Source organism: Drosophila santomea, unplaced genomic scaffold (genome assembly GCF_016746245.2).
Source record: "Drosophila santomea strain STO CAGO 1482 unplaced genomic scaffold, Prin_Dsan_1.1 Segkk101_quiver_pilon_scaf, whole genome shotgun sequence".
NCBI lineage: Eukaryota > Metazoa > Arthropoda > Insecta > Diptera > Drosophilidae > Drosophila > Drosophila santomea.
In genome coordinates, this window is record NW_025318933.1 from 214,354 (window position 1) to 241,377 (window position 27,024).

Consider the following 27,024-nt stretch of genomic DNA (forward strand, 5'->3'; position numbering starts at 1 on the left):
AACGAAATGAATAAGAATGGATGATTAGTGCTAGTGAACTACAATTAAGGACGAGAGGCGCGCCTATTTATTGTGGAGATTTGGAAGACTCCGTCGGCAAAACCAAAACATTTGCCACTGGACGTTTAACAACTCCACGTGCAGTACGGATATTTACTACACGGACGTTTCCGTCGGCTCCTGGAAAGACAGACTCAATTCTGCCGAGCCGCCACTAATTAGAGGGTAAGTTGTCATACTTGATGACGACCATGTCATCGATGCGAAGATTTTTAGTCGGGGCCTGCCTTAGTGCGCTTATGGAGTTATTTGAGGTACTCTTCTTTCCATCGCACACGGAACTGCTGATGGATGCTTAGGAATGAACTGAAACTTGGCACTGGACGCTTTTCACTTAGGCAGTGATATTCCACAGGGAATTCTCTGCGCTGTGTTCGAAATTAGGAACCGCTCGGCGGCGGCGATTTCAGTGGCCAGCAAATGCACATCAGATGGAGATGTCTGCTTCCTACACCGCTGTATGAAGCGATGAACATAAGCAAGGACCCGTTGAGCTTTCTCAAGCTTGGAAAAACGTGCCAACAACTCTTCAGAAGGAGCGTTTTCAAGATGGACTTTCAGAGCACGCTTCTCCAGGTCGGTCACCGGAGCGTTGTCGACCTGAGTTGGCCATTGGTTGCGTGGATTTTGCAACCAAGTCGGTCCGTGCCACCATAACTGGCTATCGGCTATCTTGGAGGGAAACTCCTCTACTTGCCAGGTCTGCTGGATTATACTCAGATTGAACATGAGACCAATTCTCTGTTTTTGTGGCCTGGGCCATCTTCGTCACCCTATTGGCTAGAAATGTGCTCCACTGGTACGCTGGCTTGCTTAGTCCGTCCAGCAGTGAAGTCCGGAATTGATCGTAGGTATCTGTGGAATGATGGCTGCAGCCATTTCGGAAAGCAATAACGCTCCGCACAGCTCCAGTCTTGGGAGCGAAACCGTTTTGACTGGTGCTACCCGGGTCTTCGCGGTCAGGAGTTGCACCATAATGGTGCTGCCCACCTCTACGCCGCCCCCTAAGCATTTTGCGATGCATCGCAAAAGCCCTGATGCTCGACCTAGAAATCTGGGTGAAACGAGAGCCAGCGTGGAATGCGTATCTGCTCTAAAAACGAATAACTTTGAAGAAAATTAAGGCATCGTTGAAAAAGCTCATTTGGATTGTTTTCGTCCCACCCAAGCTCCTGTAGCCAAATCTCCTGCATGAAAATTTTAGCTCGAACGATAAACGGCGCTAACCAGCCTGCAGGGTCAACCAATTTGGCAATTTGGGACAGGACTTGGCGTTTTGTGAAGGACGTTTCAATAGCCAACTCTGGCGGAACGAAGAAGAATTCGTCGGAGGTTGTCTTCCAGCGAATACCGAGGGTTTAGGCAGTGCTTTCTGCATCGATCTCGAGAAAATCAGTATTTAATAGATGGTTGCTCTGAACGGCCTCTAAAACTTCTTTTTGGTGGAGGTCCATTTCCTCAATGGAAATCCGGCGGAATTCAGAGCGTCTTGGAGCTCTTGCACCATGAGCTGAACCTCTTCCGTGGAGTCCGCTCCGGCTAGAACATCATCAACATACATGAAATTTCGAATGATATTGCTAGCTTTTGGATGGCTGAGTTCTACGTCAGCTGCTAGCTGCTGCAGAACTCGGATGGCCAGGAAAGGCGCGCAATTGACTCCAAAGGTAACTGTTTTCAATTCGAAATCTCTAATTTCCCCTCTATTGTTACGGAAAAGTATTCGCTGGAATGGAGTGTGTTTCGGGTCTACCCAGATCTGCCGATACATTTTTTCGATATCGGCGCTGAACACGTATCGGAAATAGCGCCACTTCAGAATTTGAATGGTCAAGTCGGACTGTAAGACAGGGCCATTTAAACTGGTACCATTCGATGAAGGGCTGGAGGCATTGAATACTACACGGAGTTTAGTAGTTAGGCTTTCCGGTTTTAAGACGGCGTGATGTGGCATATAATAGGCGTTGCAATCATGGGTAGGAAGAACTTGTCGCATGTGCTTTAAGTAGAGATATTCCTGGATCACCGAATCGTATCTCGCTTTTAAGGCCTTATCTCTTTTTAGACGCTGCTCATTTCTAAAAAACTGAGCCAACGCGAAAGACCTAGAATGCCCTAGCCCGGAACCGATATGTTCTGGGTCGCGAAAAGGCAGAGTAACGACATATTTGCCGCACTCGTTTCTCGTGGTCGTTTGAAGGAAATTCTTCTCGCACATGGAATCGGATTCTTTTACCAACTTTGTTGGTATATTCTCCACCTACCAAAATTTTGTGAATGAATTATCGAACGCGTGGGAGATCTGCGTCGAAAAGGAGGAAATTCTGCTTTGTGCTGAGGCTGACACTGGCCCAGTTAATACCCAGCCGAAAATTGTCTCTTGCCCCAAGAGAGAGCCACAAATGTTGGTTTATGCTCCACTCAGAAGCACCGAAGGCAGAATGTCGGCTCCGATAAGGACACCTATTTGTGCGCTCTCATAGAATTTTGGATCCGCCAGTGGAAAATCGGGAAGATCCGAAGGAAATTTTGCGGAATGGGGTAGGAAGGCAGATTTCCGGCTAGTTGAGAGAGGACATTGGCCGTCGTCTCCAACTGCAACGCGGGCCTAGTCGGAGATCGGATGGTGAAACTGCAGAGCTTCTTGGACTGAGCTTCTACTGTTTGTTTTAAGCCTGAGACTTGGGCTTGAACAACCTGGAATGGCAATCTAATTAGATTGAACAGTCGCTCGGTTATAAATGTTGCCTCTGATCCGGAGTCGATCAGGGCGCGTGCCTTAAAGTTAGTGCCAAGATGGGAAATATTGAACACGGCAGTGCCAAGAAGGATAGCTCTTGAGCCCGTGGCGAAGTAATTTTGAACACCGGCTTGCTCATTAGGAACAAAATTGGCTTGATTAGCCAATTGATTATGCCTGATTATGCTTGATTATGCCGGCCACGGCAAGTAATGCAATTGTGCGTACTTTTGCACTCACGAAGCTGATGTCCCTTTGCAAAGCAGTTTAAGCATAGCTGCTTCCTTTTAATGTAGGCTGACCGGTCGTCAACCGACATTTGAAGAAAACGCGGACATACACGGACAGGATGGTTTTCCTTGTTGCACAAGTCGCAACTTTTGAATTTTGGAGCCACTTTCGTCTCGTATGAACTTATTTTTCTAGAGGGCCCACTTGAATGAATCGCTTTGGAGTGCGACTGACTTGGTATGGGTCTCACATCATCGATGGCCTCTAGGGTTCGATGACGCTCTGTGAGGAAGGTGTTCAGCTCTACCCATGTCGAGATGTCGGCTTTTTTTTTTGGAGCGACTGCTCCCATAAGGAGAGAGTTATCTTGGGGAGCTTGGATGAACACAGATATACCAGCAATTCTCAATGTTGATGCCTGACATTTCTATTGATTTTTAATTGACTGTTTACCAACAATCCTTTATTTTCGAAACGCTCTCTTAGGTTCTCCCATGCAGAGCGGAAACCCTCGTTGGTGAGAGGCGAAATCGAAACGATGGCATGCGCGTCGCCACTTGTTTTGACATTTAAATGGAATAACTTTTCAACCGTGGATTATTAATATAAATGGCTGTGAAAAGATCCCGGAAAGTCGGCCAGCGAAGATAGTCGCCTGCGAAAACTTCTGTATCGCATGGAGGCAACCGACAGCCAGAGGAAATATAGGCCTGGGGCTGGGATGGACTGAGACATGCCCTGCTCGATTTTATCAACGAGCTGGGCAACACACCTTTCATAGACTGAATAGCAATAACTGTATTAAGCCCTGAGAATAGGCATATTGCCTACTGCAGCTTCGCCTGCTGACACAAGGCACTCTGAGCAGATGTCGAATTCCTTTTCAACCTTGTCCAAAAGGTTTCGGACTTGGTCGCGACGGTAGCTAAGCATCGTGACGGTTGGAGCTGCAGATTCCGGAGTGTTAATCTGAGCCTCAAATTCGCTTAAGCGGTCAGAAACCGAAATGAATTTGGCTAGCGCTAGATCGGAAGCAGTCATATTTTTAGCTGTACGCTGTACTGTGGCTTTGGATGGAGTAGCACAGTCGTCGGAATTCTGCGCAGGCGTTATCACCGAAATGCTTGGAATTCTTGGACTCTTGGGCCCTTGTGTTGAAAAAATAGACCTGGGTTTGTCAGCGGACAATTTCTTCTTATCGTTCCCGATAGGCATAATCGAAGAAATGCGAAATGGAACGCAAGCGGTTTTGGAGCACGGTCACACTTTTTCAAATGTGGACAGATTCGTTAGACTGCACTTAATAAGTTTAAGATTGCTGCCGTGAACGGTAAAAAGCAGCAGAAAAAGACCGTATAGGATGTAACGGGTGTGGAAGTGGTGCAAAATTTACGAAGTGGAAACGCCGTAGTTCGGACTAATTGGACAGCTGACTTGGAGTGACCAGCAAATTGTATAAATGACCGGTGATTTTTGGTAATCAGGTCCACCTGATTTACGGTTGGAACACTTGGAATGTGGAACACGGTCGAAAAAATGTTTATCAGAACTTAGAATATAATATTTTTTTTTACAACTGGAAACGGAGAAATTTGGAATGGTGGAATTGGAACCTTTTCTCCGCGTTGTAAGTACTTCTAAAAACAAAAACAAATTAATATCCAAGCAATACAGGAAAAAAATTTGTTTGTGGTTTGGATTTGCCGACGGGAAACAATTTACACTTTGGTATTTAAAAGGAATGCAGATAATATGCGCAATGTATGTCGGTAATATATGTGGGTGTAATATATGTAATGTATATGTGATATATGTGGATGTTATATATGTAATGTATATGTGATATATGTATGTGGGTGTAATATATGTAATGTATGTGGATGTAGTATATGTTGATGTAATATATGTTGATGTAATATATGTTAATATTTTATTTGGAATGGCCAGAGGGTATGTGCTGTTTGTTTTGTTATTGTATTCTTCGATAGCAAATTGTATTAAGTGGACTGCGGAGTTTAAGCAAAAAATGTGTTCCGAAAAGAATTTGGCTTGCGTTGGACACAGTGAAACGAGAGCAGAATTTTTGTCTTTTTTGGCAGAGCTTTGGACTTAGGAATTTTACTGAACTTGGCACAAATTATTTTCACTTTTTCACATTTGGAATTTTGCACTTTTTTGAACTTTAATTCTTTTTCGGGATGAATATTTAAATATATTCGGAGATTTGGACTTTGACTTTCTCGAATGTGGTCGAAAGGGAACGGTCGGTAATATGGCGGCGCCCGTAGGAATGAATAAGTACTTTTCTTTATTTGCCTTTTGTCGGAGAAATCCGTTAGATTTGACAATAAATTTTCTTTTTGGTCTGAAATAGAAACACTAGAAAAAAAGCGAACACTTGACTTTTCTTATATGCGCGGGCGCGACCGTGCGTTTGTTTATTCTGCGAAAGTCAGTTTTACACTAAAGCTTATTCTAATTAGATAGGATCTCCCGAGCGCAGCGGAGACTCCAATTTGAGCTGCCACCGGGAGAGTAGAGTTGGAGACTCGATGGTGAAGAGCGAGAGAGAGTGAGAGGGAGCGGATAGCGGGTGACAGTCTAAACCCCGTAACTTGGAGACTTCTTTTACATCTTTCTGTACTTGTGACTAACTTTAATCTTGTTATGAAAATTATAGTCAATATACAATTATCAAGCGGTCTTTTAGTTTTTGGTGCCACAAATCAAAATAGAATGCTAGCTGTGTGATTTTAAAAATGTGGAACATACAATCAAAGAAATCTCCAAACTTTTGTGCAACCACCGTGAGAGGTTTTGGTACTTCAGATTGTTTATCTGAAGGGCCAACATGTGCCAGTAGTCCGGTCTCAATATTCCTTTTAAACTAATAGGGACAGGTGGAATCACAGGTTGAGAAACAAGTGCGGACAAATCGGAATCTCTAGCAATCCAAAGGTAGACAGTCCACCTCAACCACAACGTATAGATCGAATTGCTCCAAATCTTGTTTAGCTGCCGATCTTAGGATTTGAGGATGTGCTTCGATTGACAGCTGATCAGCTGTGGAGTCCTATTGATCATTTGCAGTGGCTATGGGGTGTTTCCTTTAGGCATTTTACCACCAGTGGCTTTTTTGCGCTTTGGAGATTATTTTAATAGCTTAAGGCTGTTAAACTGTAAAGCTAGCGTAGAAAGGAGATCATAGGATCGACGAAAACTATCTCGACCTACGCCAAACTGCTGATCAGTCCTTTCAAGCCACCTTTAGTGTGGCGCATAAACGATTTCATCTCGTTTTCAGCGCCTAGGCAAGTATCACAGTTTTTTAGATATAGGCCCTTAACTAGGTTATCACTTGTTCGGCCTCTAAATCTATTGCACTTAGTTTAGTCAGGCTTTATTACCTGAAGGCATTTGTTTTAGAAGCAGACAACATAATTTTCCATCTTTTTAAGATCTTGAAACTTGGAAGCGAGCTGTTAAATGTACCGCAAGAGCGCAGTCAGCACGCTTAGAACATTCAAATTTGTGTGGGAGAGCGAGAGAGTGAGAGAGCGGATCCACAGCGCGGTTTACGTACATACAAAAACAACACCAAACAGCACTGGGGACAAACGCTGGGTTGTTTACAAAATATAATTATAAAGAATTTATTATAATTTTGCTACCGCAACTTAAATTTGAAGCGCAGAAAAAAACATGTTCGCTTGCTTTGAAGCTAGGAATGCTATGACAAATGTTAAGAGAACATTTGAAGTAGCACAAGCTGCAACAAAAAGTACAAAAAAAAAAGAACAAGTTGTGTGCATTGCAAGAAATGATAAGCATCACCGTTTGAGAAAGTTTAAACCGCAGACCCTTTTCTATGACTAGAGATAGTAAACATTAATAGTTACTAAACACAGAAAAATTCATTTGTGAAGCGTTTTTATAAATGTTACGACAATGCTCTAAACCTTTAGAGGATCAATTCATCTTTATTAAATAGTGAAATCTTTATTAACGATTCCTACATAATGGAACGGGTCCAATACTGAAAAATAAGAATAATTTTTCTGACAAAAAACTTCTTCTCGACAATCAATTTGTTTATCTGGCTACTTAGTAGACGTACTCTGGGGAAATACATAATGTGGAGTAAAAGGAATTTTACTATCTGTAGGAGACGTATAGCCTTAGACGAGGTACTGCATGGTACACTTTCTTTAACCCGGGTCTTCTTTTAAGCGACAAAATACTCCGTTTTGCAACTTCAATTGAGTTGCCTAACCCATTGAAATCAGATTTAAGCTGTGGCCATACTTCAATGCGACCTGATTGCAAATTTTAAAATTGTAAAATTTTATTGTATATGGCAGTTCCTCCACTGACAAAAACTTTTCTATTGCACTGTCAATTTATTCTTACCGCTCTGATACTAACCGCAGTGAAGGGTCTTTTGATGGGATTAAAAAAGAGAGAGATTCGACCGGTAACTAATAAAATCTGCTTCTATAAATATCTCTATTTCTTGCGAATGGTGTTGCCTCGATAGTTGCGGTGTTCAGGCTATCCTGTTAATTGTGGCATGCTTTCATTAACTTCGGCCTTGGCCTACTTTTATGTATTTCAGGTCTTCCTTGGCCCAGGCGCATGCTCAAAGCGCAGTATTCTTGTTTGCTAGCTTTTTGTCTCAGTTGACTTCCGCTTTCGCCTGTCGCTGAAGCGATTGACTTCTTCCGTCCATTTTTGGGCTCTGATGATCCTGCCGTTTTCTTCCTTCTGATTTAGGTCGCTGATGTGCACGGTGCCGTTTCGGTAAAGAATCTTACATATTACTAGCGTCTGCAAACCCCTCTTCCGCTTTTGACAAATGACGCTCCTATGCATTTCCTTGATTTTTGTGGCCAGTTATCGATTGGCCACATGGCATTCTATTGGTAAGTCATGATACTCCCGCCAGACGGTTTCGCTTGGTTGCAGCAGGACGCATAGCTGCACATCTTTCACCACATATTCTTTTCCTGCTCTATTCTGAATTGGCCTAGAGTGTCGCCTTCCCATAAATAGTCTGGGAACTTTTGAAGATGTGTCTCTATTTTCCCACGGATATCCGTGATCCACCTGCATTTGATTTTTGACTTTGACGTGGAATAGTTTTTTTTTTACCTATCTTCTCACACAAGACAAAGTCTTCGCCCTCGGGGCTTGTAAGCTATATTATCCCTTCCGTGTTTCAATTTCTACTTTTGTAGAACCCATGCTCTACCGTTTATTTAAATGTAAGAAATATTTTTACATAAGTGGGAGCACATCTTTAAAAGCGATCCGACCTTTTTCCCGTTGATATTGATAGAATTTATTTGATTTAATACTTATTTTAAATTAGTTTTTAACTCTTTTTTATCAGAATAATTGCTGTTCATTGGATTCAGACTGCTGAATTGAAGAACAGCATCCGATTTTGCCACACCAATGTGTTGCCTGCTAACTCCTTTGTTCCTTAAGTACGGTGGTCAAATTCCTCTAGCGGCTATAAACGCGATGGAGCTGAAAGGTGACGTAGAAACACATCAAAACAATTACCAAAGGAATACTGCTGCCTAATTGTGGCTTCATGCAAACTCCCTCCTTAATGTGCTCAATGTGCTGGAGATTTTTCAGGCTTAACAATTTATAAATTACATCTAAAGCTTCGCGGCTTATTTAATTTACTTTTGCTTTTATTATTAAGAACATTACATTTTCAGATCATTTTTTATAAATTTGACTAGTTTGACTAATATTGTTTTAGGTAGTCCTAACCCCAAAAAAAACAATAAACGAAAAATCTAATTTTAAAATGAATTCTATAAATAGTTTAAAATCTTTTTTTAGGATCTAGCCTTGGCCGTCTGATCGTCCGTCTATCCTTAGAACTATATAAGCAAATATTTTTAGGTTAAGGTATCTGATAGTCGAGAAACTCGCGTTCTCTCTTGTCTCATTTGAGACATTGTCTGTTTACGTTAATTGTCTATTTACAGTTTATTTCCCATTCGTTTCTTTGATTTTTAGAAAACTTTGTCGCCGACTTAATAATTTTTATAAGTCCTATTGTTGGCCTGTTGAAGTTTTGAACTAATATCTTTCTCAAATTCTGCAGATCCGTTCAGCAACCTCAATTGAGTTGGGTTAGCCCAATTAATTCTTCTGATACTTTTCTTCTGCGAATTTCTGGGAATCGCTATGGTCTGTTATTGCTAAACCACCAATAATAGTACCCTGAGATAGATTATTTAACACTCACTACCATAAATTCGCGACTTTAACACTGCGTGTACTTTTTTTTTTACTTGATACTTGGACTCGTCAACATTAAGTAGATTCAAGCACGACTCCTCTCTACGGATATTTAAGCGGTGGTCAAAGCTTTCTGTGATAAAATTACCTTAGGAATTGGCGTATAAAAGTGTTCGGCCCAAAATAAATTCATTTCTGTTTGAAGTAGCTAAGATTGCGAATAAGACGGCAAGGGGATAGATCAGCGGTTAACTTAATTTTGCTCTGTGATTATTCTTGCCAAACCTTTCTACTCAAGCTGTTATTGTGGCTGTTATACTTCAAAACCTAGTAGCCTTTCGATTATAGCCAATTTCCATTCGTTTTGTCTCGGTTTTTTCGATCCTCCTTGACTCTGGAGCGCGCTCAAAGTGCAGTATTTTGCTTTTTTCCGTTGACTTCCATTTTCAAGCCCTCCTGTAATATAAATTCAAATACGATTCAAAAAATCCATGGAAAATCAAATGAAAAACCCGTCTTTCTAAGCGTTACGGTTACCGGGAAAACAAATAAAAGTTCATTAACATTAGTATAGTGAAATAAGGTGGTAATAAAACTTTTGCATCCCTATTTAGGCGCCGTAAGACAACGAGTTAGAAATTTTTTGAACCGGTTGAATGCGATTCAAATAAACTTCTTATTATGGACTCCAAAAAGGCCGTCCATACTCTAGGAGCGGACGTGTTGAGCTAAGCTCAAGAAAATAAAACGACGATGGTTTTGTAGATAACTCAAAAGATTTGGTTTACTTCCCTCTGCAAAGTTTGGCAGCGATGCGCAAATGCATAAAGTACAAAATCGAGAGTTGATTGATTGCAGAGCGAACAGTAGAACGCTAAGCTAAAAATGTAGGTGCCAGAGTTATACAAATATAGATAGCGCAAAAGGGGAGAGCTTGGATGGTCACGCAGATGATCTGTATAGATAACAAAGATAATGCTCTTGAACTGTCTTCAAAGTTGGTATGTTTACAAATAACAAAACGTAGAATTTTCTGGCAGTTGCAAAACCCGACATATTCCTACCGTTGGAAGCGTGGCTTTCAACAGAATTCGCTTCGTCGATCCTACTGCGGTATGACTTCAACGAAGGCTTCTCCACCTACCCATATACCAGACAAAAGGCCATCTTTGCCAACAGAGTGTAAAACGTGATCTATATGGCTGCCCTAATCCTTTACTTTGACGGAATTCCAGTACTGGCTTTTCCGTTAATGCTGTAGGTGGCCAATAAGTTATGAAGTCAGGTCATCCGAGCGAATGCAATATACGGAAACAACCCATCTCAACCGTGTTTCGTGCCTAGCGTCAGTCCTGGCAGTAGCTTGACTTGACCAACGCACAGCAGTTCGTAGAAGAGAATGGCGCCAATCAGCAAATCTATACGCTGAGAACGATGAAACTCTGGGTCCGCGAGCTTAAGATTTTTGGGTATGTTCCAGTGGCAAATGTCAATGTCTAAGCAGGGATGACTTTCAATAATATAGGAGGTAATATTAGCAGTGATGTCGGCCGAGAAGTTAGAAGTTCGAGATCGCATTGAAATGTATACTGAGGAAACATCTGTTTCAAAACTAGAATCGCCTATTCCAGTAACACAAGCCGCCGATTTCACCTTTTCAAGTTTAAGCTAATTTGCGAATCCGGATAAGGTGCAGGTGAGATCCAAGGTCAAGCATAGTACGGCAAGGAACGAAGATTCCTGAACGGTTCCTCACTAATACATTGGCTAGGAGCACAACATCTTCACCAAGATCCTGAGCAAGAAAAGCAGCAGGCGTTTCAGGCCGTGCAGAGTGAGTCAGATGCAAGCGTTTCTCCAGGCTGTAACCTTTGATGCGGGGAAGGCTAGGCCATGACTTGCAGATGAAGAAGAGTGTGGTGCTTAGATCCGCATGCACGGCAATTGCCTCAGTTGATGACCATTCAAGGCAATTTAAACAAAGAGACAGTCTTATCGCTTCTTAAAGACGATTATCTGGGGTCTGATTTTTGAAACTCTGCCACTAATAAATTAAGTGCCCGAAAGCATTACAGATGCATTACCTATGCCTATAGGTCGTAGGGCTGAAGCTTGTGACGAGAAGGGCGGACGTACGCAAATCAGATGCTCTGTTGCTTCCCACCTGATTGCCTTGCGCATAGCTTGCCGTATTTTAGCTTCAAAGCGAACGGTCCTGTTTTTTTTCGGCGCTCCAAATTTTTGTTTGTTTTAGCCAAATCTAGCGGTGGCCCTTAATAAATTCTTAAATAAATACTAGTTAAAGCTCCGTTGGCTTCGCGAAAAAATGCATTATTTAAATAAATTAATTCAATCTCTTCTGCTTCTGCCTTTGTGCTTTCTTTACTCGCTTTTTCGTGCTGTTTGTTGTTGTTTTAGTACTCAACTGCACGGTGTACCCGCTCTCTTGCTCTCCCACACAAAATCCTAAAGTTCTAAGTGTGCAGACTGCGCTCTTACGGTCATTTTTTGTGACACTGGTCACAATCCAATTAAATATGGAAACCAATGTTGTCTGCTTCCAAAACAAATGCCGTCAGGTAATAAAGCCTGAGCAAAAATTACCTGTTTGCTATGTTATAGAATGATGCATGCTAAGTGCGCTGGTTTTAACGGCCGAACAAGTGATGTCCTAGCTAAAGGCCCAAATCTAAAATACTGTTGTGATATTTGCCTAGGAGTTGCTAACGAAATGAAATTTTTTATGCCTCAAATGCCCCGAAACCTCCGGCAAGTGATCAACAGGACTCTACAGCTGATCAGTTGACGATCTCAGCAAACCCTCAAATGTTGCTTAGATCGGCAGCTAAAAAAGATTCTGATGTGGAGGGAGCCCAGTCTGGGATTGCTACAGATTCCGTTTTGTTCGCACAGGTTTCTCAACCGGTGATTCCACCTGTCCCTAATAGTTTACCACCGCAAAGGAATATTGAGTCCGGACTACCGGCACAAGTTGGCACTTCAGAAATACAACCTGCCAAAACACCTCTCGGTGGTTCCACTAAAGAAACAAGTTTTCGATTCTCGGCTTTCCCCTGATCAAACATCATCTGATGTATTGTCTTATATACAAGACAAAATAAAAGCCGACAACATGAAAGTGAAAAAATTTAACTTTTCTTACGCTAGGGACATTTCATCTTTGAAGATAACTGCCCCTAATGAGCTATTCTTGACCATATATTCTGGTGATTTTTGGCTGATTAAAACAAAAGAGAACGTGATAGTCGAGTTTCCCGACTATCTGATACCCGTTACTCAGCTGGTGGAAGCTGGTGGAAATCGATAGAAATTTACAAGACTAATACAAAAATGAAAAAATATCAAAACATTTTTCAAATGTGTGGGCGTGGCCCAGTTTGTGGGCGTTAGAGTGGACGTGGCAAAAAGTTTTTTGGCAAATCGATAGAAATTTACAAGACTAATACAAAAATGAAAAAATATCAAAACATTTTTGAAAAGTGTGGGCGTGGCAGATTTGGGCGGTTTGTGGGCGTTAGAGTGGGCGTGGCAACATGATTCGACAAACTTGCGCTGCGTCTATGTCTCTGGAGTCAGTATGCCTAATCTCAACTTTCTAGGCTTTGTAGTTCCTGAGATCTCGACGTTCATACGGACATTGCAGTGTGCAATGTTTAACACACTATATTTTTAATACTATTACAGATAACTTATGCCAATGTATTTTGTCTAAAAGACAATTTTATGACAAAAAAATTTCTTGTACTTCCAACAACAACAACAACATGACTAATTCATTCAAACGGTAGACTTAAGAGATAAGAAAAAGACCACTAAGGAAGAACAAAGCAAAACCAACCAATGTAACGGAATCACTACCTAGTCATATTCTGCGAATAATAACACAATGTAGAATGCAAAATATTTAGAATTACTGCAGATCAGTAAAAGTTTAGCAACGATGGTACGTGGTAAGCCTATTTGCACCGAAATCAGAGTTTTGATTAGAGATTATTTTAAATCTGGGAAGACAATTAGTGAAATAAGCAAACAATTAAATTTGTCAAAATCGTCGGTTCATGGGGTGATCCAAGAACATCCACCATTTAAGGGTCGGTGACATCGTGGTTGTCAACACTGATTTGCATTATGGTTTAGATGACCATGGATCGGGTAGCGACCATTCAAACTACCAAAGTAAATGCCTTTGCGATGTCTATTCAAAATATTTTGCTAAAACAGTCGCTAAAACAAAAATTGGTCAACACGCACGATGATCGCAAATACCCATTGCAAACAAACATTGCTTAGGCAGCGAGAGCGCCGCTGTTTGAGAGTGTCATGTGCACATAAAGATCGGGCATGCTAATTATGGAAATTTTAAGGAAATGGTATGGTTTGGTATGGTAATTTTAAGGAAATTTAAGGAAACATTGTGTACAAACATACATGTTCTTAGGTTTTAAAGTTAAAATTTTTGTATATAAAATTTTTTTTTTTTAATAATCGTTCGACCGAACAAAGATGATAGAGGGTGTAGTATTAAATATTTTATCCATACGTACCAGTCAGTTTTATCACCCGATAGGTATGACCGGATGTATTCATTAAAAGTTCTATGACTTCTTTCCACCGTTCCTACCGTCTGATGATGGTGTGCTGGTATGGTAATTTTAAGGAAATTTAAGGAAACATTGTGTACAAACATACATGTTCTTAGGTTTTAAAGTTAAAATTTTTGTATATAAAATTTTTTTTTTTAATAATCGTTCGACCGAACAAAGATGATAGAGGGTGTAGTATTAAATATTTTATCCATACGTACCAGTCAGTTTTATCAACCGATAGGTATGACCGGATGTATTCATTAAAAGTTCTATGACTTCTTTCCACCGTTCCTACCGTCTGATGATGGTGTGCTGAAGAAGTTATATTTTCTACTTTCAGGTATTTGCACAAATCTTTGATTATTGAATTTCTGTATTCAGTTCCCATGTCCGAAATGAACGTCTTCATTGAACGAACTTTAGTACAAAAGATTCAAATAATGCTTTCGCTACTGTTTTTGCGCTTTTATTTGCGATTGGAATGCTAACCAAATATTTTGTCAAGTCGCATATAAGTGTAACAGCATATTCATTCCCGTTTTCTGACTTTGATAGTGGACCTATCGTGTCCACTATAACTCTGTCAAATGCGCTAATTGGTGTCTCTGTAATTGATAACGGAGTATTAGTGTGTTTTATAATTTTTGCTTGCTGGCATTTTTGACATTTCCGTATGTATGTACTTTTTTATATCTCGTCATACTTTTCCAAAGGTTATGTGTTTTAATCCTGGCCCACGTTTTTGTAATGCCTGCGTGTCCTCCTTGTGTTGTATCGTCATGGTGTGTAGACAGGATTGCTTCTTTTTTATACCCGTTACTCGTAGAGTAAAAGGGTATACTAGATTCGTTGAAAAGTATGTAACAGGCAGAAGAAAGCGTTTCCGACCATATAAAGTATATATATTCTTGATCAGGATCAGTAGCCGAGTCGATCTGGCCATGTCCGTCTGTCCGTCCGTCTGTCTGTCCGTCTGTCCGTATGAACGTCGAGATCTCAGGAACTACAAAAGCTAGAAAGTTGAGATAAAGTATACAGACTCAAGGGACATAGACGCAGCGCAAGTTTGTCGATTCATGTTGCCACGCCCACTCTAACGCCCAGAAACCGCCCAAAACTGCCACGCCCACACTTTTGAAAAATGTTTTGATATTTTTTCATTTTTGTATTGATCTTGTAAATTTCTATCGATTTGCCAAAAAACTTTTTGCCACGCCCACTCTAACGCCCACAAACCGCCCAAAGCTGCTACTCCCACACTTTTGAAAAATGTTTTGATATTTTTTCATTTTTGTATTAGTCTTGTAAATTTCTATCGATTTGCCAAAAAACTTTCTGCCACGCCCCCTATAACGCCTACAAACCGCCAAAAACTGTGTTTAAGACTCTCCTTCTCCCTTCCACTAACTGAGTAACGGGTATCAGATAGTCGGGGAACTCGACTATAGCGTTCCCTCTTGTTTTTCTTTGTATTCACTAAGGTCACCGGGTTGAGTAGCGCCACTCTTAATAGTTTTAATGTTTCATTTCCCATTTTCTTAAAGGTATCTATTGAAATGTTATTAAACCATTATTATCAAACCATTATAGTTCTGGGGCAATACCGCTCCGCATGCCTCCTTGCTAGCATTAGTTATGATACAGAACTCTGCTTAAGTCGGGGTATTTCAGCAAAGTTGGATTCATTAGTTCTTTTATAAGGTGTTCGAAGGCATGCTGGCAATCAGCTGTTCATTCGAACTTTACATCTTTTTTACATAATCGTGTTATGTGACGGAAATAATCTGCAAAATTTTTTATAAAACGTCTAAAATAGTTACAAAATGTTACGAATCTTTTGGCACTGTCTGCATCAGTAGGCACTGGATATCTCTGTACAGCATCATATTTAATATCGACAGGCAATATGCCTTTATCAGTTCATTTGTGTCCAAGAAAAGTTACTTTACTCATGAAAAATGTGAAAATGTGATCTATTCTTGGAAAGGGGAACTTGTCAGCCAACAACTTTTTATTTATTTGACGATAATCTATACCTAAACGCCATTTTTTTTCTTTTGAATTCGGTAAGGATATCTTTGGAACTAGTAATATTGGGCTATTATATTCAGATACAGCTGGTTCTACTATCTTCTCTTCTATTAATTTAGTTACCTGTCTCGATACTTCGGCTTGTTGTGAATGGGGGTTCTAAATTTGTAGTGATTGGCTCTGTCTCCAATCCAAAAATATCAGTATATTAAGAACACAGTTCAGTCAACATTTTCTCAGTGTTGGGACAGGTACGCTATATTTTTACCTAGGTAAGGTACAAGGTTTTTACAAAAATAAGTACCTAGGTAAGGTAAAAGGTTTTCAAATTTTTCTGTACCTAGGTAAAGATAAAAGGTAAAAACAAGTATACGAATTTTTAAATTTTTTATTCGGTACTTTTTAAAATTAAAATAACAATTCATATTTCTTTCTTCAAATAATTACGCAAATTTTGTTGTTCAGCTACCTGGCTTGAGCTTTGGAAACAGAAGAAATTTGCTCGCTTAGGCCACTTTTGATTTCATGGCCTCATATGACGCATAGCTGTTTGGATGCACCCTCTACAAAAAAGTATTAATAGAATAAAATATTTTTAAAACTTCATAACATTTAATTTTGTGACGGAATTTTAATTTTGGCGAAATATTGTATGTGCGTATGTAAAAATGAATGGCTACTTCAATATATATTATCAATATTTTGGCGCCAATTATTGTATGTGCGTATGTAAAATTGAATGGCTACATCAATATATATATTCAATATTTTGGCGCCAATTATTGTATGTAGAAATTAATGGCTACATCAATATATATTATCAATATTTTGGCGCCAATTATTGTATGTGCGTATGTAAAAATGAATGGCTACTTCAATATATATTATCAATATTTTGGCGCCAATTATTGTATGTGCGTATGTAAAAATGAATAGCTACATCAATAGATATCATCCATTTCCAATAAATATTGATGTAGCCATTCATTTTTGATTTGGTATAGAGAAAACGTCGACACATCAAAGCACAATTTTTATATTTTCTAAATTAAATGCGCTTTTATTTACAAAATCATTTTTTTCCATGTACAAATACACATTTCGCGCATTAAATATTTTCCGAGAAAATACCCTTTTTACACATTACAAAATTTGATTTTGTCCATAAAATGTTCTTTAATTTAAAAAGTATAAGCTAACTTTTATATCCCGAAGCACAGAACTTATACTTATTTTCATTTACTTTACTTCACTTTTAACTTGCACAGAAATACACACATATGAACATATAATAATATTATAACCAATATAGTATAATATTTATACTATACTTGCCTTAAGATGTTTGTGTAAATTTCCAGTCGAATTTTCGTCGAATTTAATCGCTTTATTTACACACAATACACAATTCACATCTGGCTTAAAAAATTGGCCATTTAAAACAAAAGGTAGTTCCTTTTTTTTGAGCTTTCTTTTACGGACATTTTTCGTCTCTTATGGACAGTTTTGGGTTCTTTCACAAATTGTTAAGGTATGATCAAATATGAGTGTTTGATTTAAGCTAATAATAACCGAACAGCATTTGCATGGAAAATTGTGAAATTAGAATCGAAACATAAATAATTTTCTATGGTGGAATAAGCTTATTATTATTATTGTGGAGTTTTATTATTTTGTTCAAAGGAAAATTATCAAAAAGTCTATTTAGTAATAAATAAAGCTAACACAAATATTTCAGTACCTTTTTACCTAGCTTACCTAATTCTCTAGGTATACAAAAATTTGTACCTAGGTAAGGTAAAAGGTAGCATAATATTTGTATACCTAGGTAAGGTAAAAGATACCACAAAATGGTACCTATGTATGTACCTAGGTACAAGTATCTAGGTACTCCCCAACACTGCATTTTCTTATGTGCAGATGGAAAGTTTTTCTTTAATCTGCTTAAAAAATTGATTCGGCTCTTATGTAGTCGTTTTGGTGTACTATTTTGTAGTTAGTTAATGGATCGAAATTGATTTTGCTAGCGTTTGTTGTGTTGTGTTAGTTGTGTTTAGTATTCGGATGTACGTATTTTTTGAATCTGATTATTATTATTTGGTTTTAGAATGAAAAAATTACTTTCTGTAGTAAAATCTAATTGGCAATTGAATGTTTTGTTAGATTACAACTATTCCGTCACCAGGGATCGGAAAATTTTCGTCCACAACATGAAAATTGTGCGGTACTATATAGTTACCGGTTCTCATCTCGAGAAATGTTAAACCTATTGAATTTATTGAACCCTTTCCAATTCCTGTAAGTTGTGTTATATTATTATGATCTGAATTTGTTTTAATGACCGATATATCGGCGACTATGTCTGCTAGAAATGTAAGCATCCTACATGTGTGTTCATTTTGCACTTTTATGAAAATATTTAGATTGAGATTGATGGTATGAACCTTTTGCTTTACTGTTCTTGAATTTCTAAGGGAGCCTGCTAGTTTTCCGACGTGCCTAGTGCATGTCTGAGATTACCATTTTGGCTATAATTTGAGGAATTGCGGTTTTGGTGGTTATAGTTACCACCACCTCTGTTCTGGTAGTTATTTTCTCTATATCCTCCACGTCCTCTGCCATTGCCATTGTTATTATTATTATTATAGTTGTTGTATTGGCCATTATTGTGGTTATAATTATTTCTATAATTACCACCTTGACCATTTCCTCGTCCTCGGTAGTTACCTCTGTTGTAACTTCCTTGTCCTCTCTTGTAAAACAATACGGAACTTGCACTTCCTGTCATCTCAGTGCTGCAATGGATATATTTACTTATAGCTTCGTCCATTGTCTTAAATGTTCCTGCCTCTAGAATTGTTTTTAGTTTTCCGTGATCGCAATTCTTTGTCTTTGTATTGATTGCTTCCTTTGTGCTAAATTTGATAGCATGTTCTGGTTGCAATCCTTCATCTATATATATGAAGATTCAAGAGACTTGCGCAAATTTTCAATTTCATTTGTAAATTGTGTGGCTGTTTTACCTTTTTGGTAAACATTTTCCATTTTTGCACTTACTACGTCCGTTGTTTCTCCTACGACCACTTCTTCTAGTTTCCTGATAATGGCATTAATTGTAACTTAATTTTGGATTCTATAGAGTGGCGTTCCGATAATTTTTGATTTTATCACTTCTATGGCAATAGCTTCATGTGGTCTCTTAGTCATGTTAACCAACTTGACCAACTTAACCAACCAACTACGCAAATGGATCTTTTTACCGTCAAATTCCGGAATCGCCGTTGAAATGTCTTTTATGTTTGCCCTCTGAGCAGTTGCTTCGTCCACCATGATGACAGATTTTGTTTCTACTTCGTCTATGTCTGACTCAGCCAATTCTTGCTCCGTCAATTCAGCTAGCGTTAATATAGCTGGAATTGTTAAATTGTTCTTTTTCTATTTCTGTTTCTGCTCAAATATCTCCTTTTTAATATTTTATTATGTTTTACGTATAACGTCAGAAGGAACTGGGCTACACTGGTAATTGTCAAAATTAGGAGTAAAACCCACAGTGCTTGAATATATTCTGTGTGATCTACAACTTTTACGTTGTTCACGACATTAGCGGTGTTGTCTTTGGTCTGACTATAGTCAGATCCGATCCAACCCATATTTGTTAGTTAAACGATTATCTGTTATTAAATTGTTATTAAAATTTTTTTTTTTGCTATTATTTTTTCCTACACTTATGTCTGTACAAGAAAAAGTTAGTTAGAGAGCATGTGTATGGTTTACCATGGTTATAATTCAATGCCGTACACATGTTTTTTGTAAAAGTAAAAAAAAATAATACTAATCTCTGTTAATTAGTATTTTTTCACGCATCGGCTTAATGTTTTTATTCTTAATATTAAGACAGATTGGGGCATTGGTATTAAATACAGCCTCAACTGCGCTATTGCGCACCACTGCACAATTTGGCTACAATTGCTTCCAGATTTTTGGTTTGGTTGGTTTCTTCTTCCTCCGTAGTTGTGGTCTTTAGAAGGTCCTTTATTAACTTCCTTTGTTGGAGCAGCTTGATCCTCTTGCCGCTTCTTTTATTTTTTATTTTCGGATTTCGCTGTCTTTTTGCCCTGTACCCAGCTATTGTGAGTGGGCGTGGTTCATCGTTTGAATACACCTCTAGTGCCTCTTTTAGAGTAGGTGCATCCCTTTGCTCGATAGGAGCAGAGTCCTTCAGTTTGCTGCTGCTGTTGTAGTCCGGGCTTGATCAATTATGGTATTGTATTTCTTCTGGTCTGGTCATCGCACAGATTTGTGTTTATATTTTTATAGAGTAGAGTAAAAGGGTATACTAGATTCGTTGAAAAGTATGTAACAGGCAGAAGGAACCGTTTCCGACCATATAAAGTATATATATTCTTGATCAGGATCAATAGCCGAGTCGATCTGTCCGCGTCCGTCCGAATGAACGTCGAGATCTCAGGAACTACAAAAGCTAGAAAGCTGAGATTAAGCATACAGACTCCAGAGACATAGACTCAGCGCCAGTTTGTCGATTCATGTTACCACGCCTACTCTAACGCCCACAAACCGAAACTGCTACGCCCACACTTTTAAAAAATGTCTTGATATTTTTTATTTTTGTATTAGTCTTGTAAATTTCTATCGATTTGCCAAAAAACTTTTTGCCACGCCCACTCTAACGCCCACAAACTGGGCCACGCCCACACATTTGAAAAATGTTTTGATATTTTTTAATTTTTGTATTGGGTATGTTAATTTCTATCGATTTGCCAAAAAACTTTTTGCCGCGCCCACTCTAACGTCCACAAGCCGCCGCGCCGTCATTTTTGAAAAATGTTTTGATATTTTTTATACCCGTTACTCGTAGAGTAAAAGGGTATACTAGATTCGTTGAAAAGTATGTAACAGGCAGAAGGAAGCGTTTCCGACCATATAAGGTATATATGTACGAGCCCCAACCACTATTAATTCGAACATTATGTGTTTTTGACAGTGTGCAATGTTCAACACACTATATTTTTAATACTATTACAGATAACTTATGCTAATGTATTTTGTCTAAAAGGGAGTTTTGTTCTCTTTACAATTTCTTGTACTTCCAACAATAATTAACAATTAATTAATATTAGAATTGTGTAACATCGCCCCTGGCCTGTATTAAACATTTAACACGTTTTGGCATTGATTTTAATAAATTTATGCAATGTTCTCGAGAAATCGAGTCCCATATCTCTTGCAACTTAATTTTAAGGTCAGAAATGCTCCTTTGTGGCTCATTTCGAAGCTTGCTTTTCATTAGCCACCAAATATTTTCTATAGGGCATAGATCTGGACTATTTGATGGCCAATCTAAAACCTCCATTTGCTTATATTGCAGCAAATTTTTGGTTATTTTGGCTGTGTGCGATGATGCTCCGTCCTGCTGAAAAGTGAATTCACCACAATCTGCCAGTTTTGGTATAGATGGCAGCAAACTTTCTTCCAAAATATTAATATATTTTCCAGCATTAACCGTCCCTTCAAAAAAATGCAGCTTCCCCAATCCTTTGGCAGACATACATCCCCATACCATAGTGCTTGCAGGAAACTTTACAGTCCTTTTAAGGCAGTCTTTATGGTATGTTTCGGTTTTTGTACGGATGATGCGTTTCCTCATATCGCCGACACTAACATAAAATTTAGCTTCATCGCTAAATATGATGGTGTCTCATTGCCGTTGAGCCCATTGAAAACGCTTTTTTTTTTTGAAGAAGCGGTTTTTCCTTGGCCTACAAGTCAGAGAAGATATTTGGTATGATACACAAGTCAGATAAGTAATTTTGTATGATACATAAATAAAAACAAAACATACTTTATAGAAACCATATCCAATATTTTTTAACTGCAGTCGCGTCCATTCTCTCTTGACAGTTTTGCCAATTTTCTGCGACCACTCTTAAGCCACATTTCTTAGGGATTGGCGACGATCAACCTTCACAATTTTGGCCAGTTCTCTTTTTTCACGGGTTGTTATTGTTGAAGTTCGGCCTCTATTCGCGATATTATTTTCAATACTCTCAGTTTTCTTAAATAATTGGATCACCCCATGAACCGACGATTTTGACAAATTTAATTGTTTGCTTATTTCACTAATTGTCTTCCCAGATTTAAAATAATCTCTAATCAAAACTCTGATTTCGGTGCAAATAGGCTTACCACGTACCATCGTTGCTAAACTTTTACTGATCTGCAGTAATTCTAAATATTTTGCATTCTACATTGTGTTATTATTCGCAGAATATGACTAGGTAGTGATTCCGTTACATTGGTTGGTTTTGCTTTGTTCTTCCTTAGTGGTCTTTTTCTTATCTCTTAAGTCTACCGTTTGAATGAATTAGTCATGTTGTTGTTGTTGTTGGAAGTACAAGAAATTTTTTTGTCATAAAATTGTCTTTTAGACAAAATACATTGGCATAAGTTATCTGTAATAGTATTAAAAATATAGTGTGTTAAACATTGCACACTGCAATGTCCGTATGAACGTCGAGATCTCAGGAACTAAAAAGCCTAGAAAGTTGAGATTAGGCATACTGACTCCAGAGACATAGACGCAGCGCAAGTTTGTCGAATCATGTTGCCACGCCCACTCTAACGCCCACAAACCGCCCAAATCTGCCACGCCCACACTTTTCAAAAATGTTTTGATATTTTTTCATTTTTGTATTAGTCTTGAAAATTTCTATCGATTTGCCAAAAAACTCTTTGCCACGACCACTCTAACACCCACAAACCGCCCTAAGCTGTCACGCCCACACTTTGAAAAATGTTTAGATATTTTTTCATTTTTGTATTAGTCTTGTAAATTTCTATCGATTTCCACCAGCTTCCACCAGCTGAGTAACGGGTATCAGATAGTCGGGAAACTCGACTATCGCGTTCTCTCTTGTTTTAATCAGCCAAAAATCACCAGAATATATGGTCAAGAATAGCTCATTAGGGGCAGTTATCTTCAAAGATGAAATGTCCCTAGCGTAAGAAAAGTTAAATTTTTTCACTTTCATGTTGTCGGCTTTTATTTTGTCTTGTATATAAGACAATACATCAGATGATGTTTCATCAGGGGAAAGCCGAGAAACGAAAACTTGTTTCTTTAGTGGAACCACCGAGAGGTGTTTTGGCAGGTTGTATTTCTGAAGTGCCAACTTGTGCCGGTAGTCCGGACTCAATATTCCTTTGCGGTGGTAAACTATTCGGGACAGATGGAATCACCGGTTGAGAAACCTGTGCGGACAAAACGGAGTCTGTAGCAATCCCAGACTGGGCTCCCTCCACATCAAAATCTTTTTTAGCTGCCGATCTAAGCAACATTTGAGGGTTTGCTGAGATCGTCAACTGATCAGCTGTAGAGTCCTGTTGATCACTTGCCGGAGGTTGCGGGGCATTACCCTTAGGCAGCCTACCACCAGCGGCATTCTTGCGCTTTGGAGATTCCTCTAATAGCTTAAGGCTATTAAATTGTGAATCTAGCGCGGAAAGAAGATCATTAGCTCGACGAAAACTATCTCTAGCCACGCCAAAACTGCTGATCAGTCCTTTCAAGCCACCTTTAGTTTGAGGCATAAAAAATTTCATTTCGTTAGCAACTCCTAGGCAAATATCACAACAGTATTTTAGATGTGGGCCTTTAGCTAGGACATCACTTGTTCGGCCGTTAAAACCAGCGCACTTAGCATGCATCATTCTATAACATAGCAAACAGGTAATTTTTGCTCAGGCTTTATTACCTGACGGCATTTGTTTTGGAAGCAGACAACATTGGTTTCCATATTTAATTGGATTGTGACCAGTGTCACAAAAAATGACCGTAAGAGCGCAGTCTGCACACTTAGAACTTTAGGATTTTGTGTGGGAGAGCAAGAGAGCGGGTACACCGTGCAGTTGAGTACTAAAACAACAACAAACAGCACGAAAAAGCGAGTAAAGAAAGCACAAAGGCAGAAGCAGAAGAGATTGAATTAATTTATTTAAATAATGCATTTTTTCGCGAAGCCAACGGAGCTTTAACTAGTATTTATTTAAGAATTTATTAAGGGCCACCGCTAGATTTGGCTAAAACAAACAAAAATTTGGAGCGCCGAAAAAAAACAGGACCGTTCGCTTTGAAGCTAAAATTCGGCAAGCTATGCGCAAGGCAATCAGGTGGGAAGCAACAGAGCATCTGATTTGCGTACGTCCGCCCTTCTCGTCACAAGCTTCAGCCCTACGACCTATAGGCATAGGTAATGCATCTGTAATGCTTTCGGGCACTTAATTTATTAGTGGCAGAGTTTCAAAAATCAGACCCCAGATAATCGTCTTTAAGAAGCGATAAGACTGTCTCTTTGTTTAAATTGCCTTGAATGGTCATCAACTGAGGCAATTGCCGTGCATGCGGATCTAAGCACCACACTCTTCTTCATCTGCAAGTCATGGCCTAGCCTTCCCCGCATCAAAGGTTACAGCCTGGAGAAACGCTTGCATCTGACTCACTCTGCACGGCCTGAAACGCCTGCTGCTTTTCTTGCTCAGGATCTTGGTGAAGATGTTGTGCTCCTAGCCAATGTATTAGTGAGGAACCGTTCAGGAATCTTCGTTCCTTGCCGTACTATGCTTGACCTTGGATCTCACCTGCACCTTATCCGGATTCGCAAATTAGCTTAAACTTGAAAAGGTGAAATCGGCGGCTTGTGTTACTGGAATAGGCGATTCTAGTTTTGAAACAGATGTTTCCTCAGTATACATTTCAATGCGATCTCGAACTTCTAACTTCTCGGCCGACATCACTGCTAATATTACCTCCTATATTATTGAAAGTCATCCCTGCTTAGACATTGACATTTGCCACTGGAACATACCCAAAAATCTTAAGCTCGCGGACCCAGAGTTTCATCGTTCTCAGCGTATAGATTTGCTGATTGGCGCCATTCTCTTCTACGAACTGCTGTGCGTTGGTCAAGTCAAGCTACTGCCAGGACTGACGCTAGGCACGAAACACGGTTGAGATGGGTTGTTTCCGTATATTGCATTCGCTCGGATGACCTGACTTCATAACTTATTGGCCACCTACAGCATTAACGGAAAAGCCAGTACTGGAATTCCGTCAAAGTAAAGGATTAGGGCAGCCATATAGATCACGTTTTACACTCTGTTGGCAAAGATGGCCTTTTGTCTGGTATATGGGTAGGTGGAGAAGCCTTCGTTGAAGTCATACCGCAGTAGGATCGACGAAGCGAATTCTGTTGAAAGCCACGCTTCCAACGGTAGGAATATGTCGGGTTTTGCAACTGCCAGAAAATTCTACGTTTTGTTATTTGTAAACATACCAACTTTGAAGACAGTTCAAGAGCATTATCTTTGTTATCTATACAGATCATCTGCGTGACCATCCAAGCTCTCCCCTTTTGCGCTATCTATATTTGTATAACTCTGGCACCTACATTTTTAGCTTAGCGTTCTACTGTTCGCTCTGCAATCAATTCAACTCTCGATTTTGTACTTTATGCATTTGCGCATCGCTGCCAAACTTTGCAGAGGGAAGTAAACCAAATCTTTTGAGTTATCTACAAAACCATCGTCGTTTTATTTTCTTGAGCTTAGCTCAACACGTCCGCTCCTAGAGTATGGACGGCCTTTTTGGAGTCCATAATAAGAAGTTTATTTGAATCGCATTCAACCGGTTCAAAAAATTTCTAACTCGTCTTACGGCGCCTAAATAGGGATGCAAAAGTTTTATTACCACCTTATTTCACTATACTAATGTTAATGAACTTTTATTTGTTTTCCCGGTAACCGTAACGCTTAGAAAGACGGGTTTTTCATTTGATTTTCCATGGATTTTTTGAATCGTATTTGAATTTATATTACAGGAGGGCTTGAAAATGGAAGTCAACGGAAAAAAGCAAAATACTGCACTTTGAGCGCGCTCCAGAGTCAAGGAGGATCGAAAAAACCGAGACAAAACGAATGGAAATTGGCTATAATCGAAAGGCTACTAGGTTTTGAAGTATAACAGCCACAATAACAGCTTGAGTAGAAAGGTTTGGCAAGAATAATCACAGAGCAAAATTAAGTTAACCGCTGATCTATCCCCTTGCCGTCTTATTCGCAATCTTAGCTACTTCAAACAGAAATGAATTTATTTTGGGCCGAACACTTTTATACGCCAATTCCTAAGGTAATTTTATCACAGAAAGCTTTGACCACCGCTTAAATATCCGTAGAGAGGAGTCGTGCTTGAATCTACTTAATGTTGACGAGTCCAAGTATCAAGTAAAAAAAAAAGTACACGCAGTGTTAAAGTCGCGAATTTATGGTAGTGAGTGTTAAATAATCTATCTCAGGGTACTATTATTGGTGGTTTAGCAATAACAGACCATAGCGATTCCCAGAAATTCGCAGAAGAAAAGTATCAGAAGAATTAATTGGGCTAACCCAACTCAATTGAGGTTGCTGAACGGATCTGCAGAATTTGAGAAAGATATTAGTTCAAAACTTCAACAGGCCAACAATAGGACTTATAAAAATTATTAAGTCGGCGACAAAGTTTTCTAAAAATCAAAGAAACGAATGGGAAATAAACTGTAAATAGACAATTAACGTAAACAGACAATGTCTCAAATGAGACAAGAGAGAACGCGAGTTTCTCGACTATCAGATACCTTAACCTAAAAATATTTGCTTATATAGTTCTAAGGATAGACGGACGATCAGACGGCCAAGGCTAGATCCTAAAAAAAGATTTTAAACTATTTATAGAATTCATTTTAAAATTAGATTTTTCGTTTATTGTTTTTTTTGGGGTTAGGACTACCTAAAACAATATTAGTCAGACTAGTCAAATTTATAAAAAATGATCTGAAAATGTAATGTTCTTAATAATAAAAGCAAAAGTAAATTAAATAAGCCGCGAAGCTTTAGATGTAATTTATAAATTGTTAAGCCTGAAAAATCTCCAGCACATTGAGCACATTAAGGAGGGAGTTTGCATGAAGCCACAATTAGGCAGCAGTATTCCTTTGGTAATTGTTTTGATGTGTTTCTACGTCACCTTTCAGCTCCATCGCG

The 27,024-nt window shown here is 39.0% G+C and overlaps 1 protein-coding gene and 1 long non-coding RNA gene across 3 annotated transcripts in view; one reads left to right on the forward strand and one right to left on the reverse strand.

Moving 5' to 3' along the window:
* Nucleotides 1-27,024, forward strand: part of LOC120457476 (GILT-like protein 1) — an 88,835-nt gene that overhangs the window by 41,086 nt on the left and 20,725 nt on the right. The window lies entirely within an intron of this gene.
* On the reverse strand, nucleotides 8,454-13,955 carry LOC120457479. Of its 2 annotated transcripts, XR_005616968.2 has the most exons (3): nucleotides 13,861-13,878; nucleotides 9,444-9,751; nucleotides 8,454-8,563 (listed from the first exon to the last, which is right to left on the reverse strand). It is a non-coding gene; the product is annotated as an uncharacterized LOC120457479 (long non-coding RNA). The 2 variants fall into 2 exon arrangements; XR_006356533.1 differs by having other exon boundaries at nucleotides 8,454-9,751; nucleotides 13,861-13,955.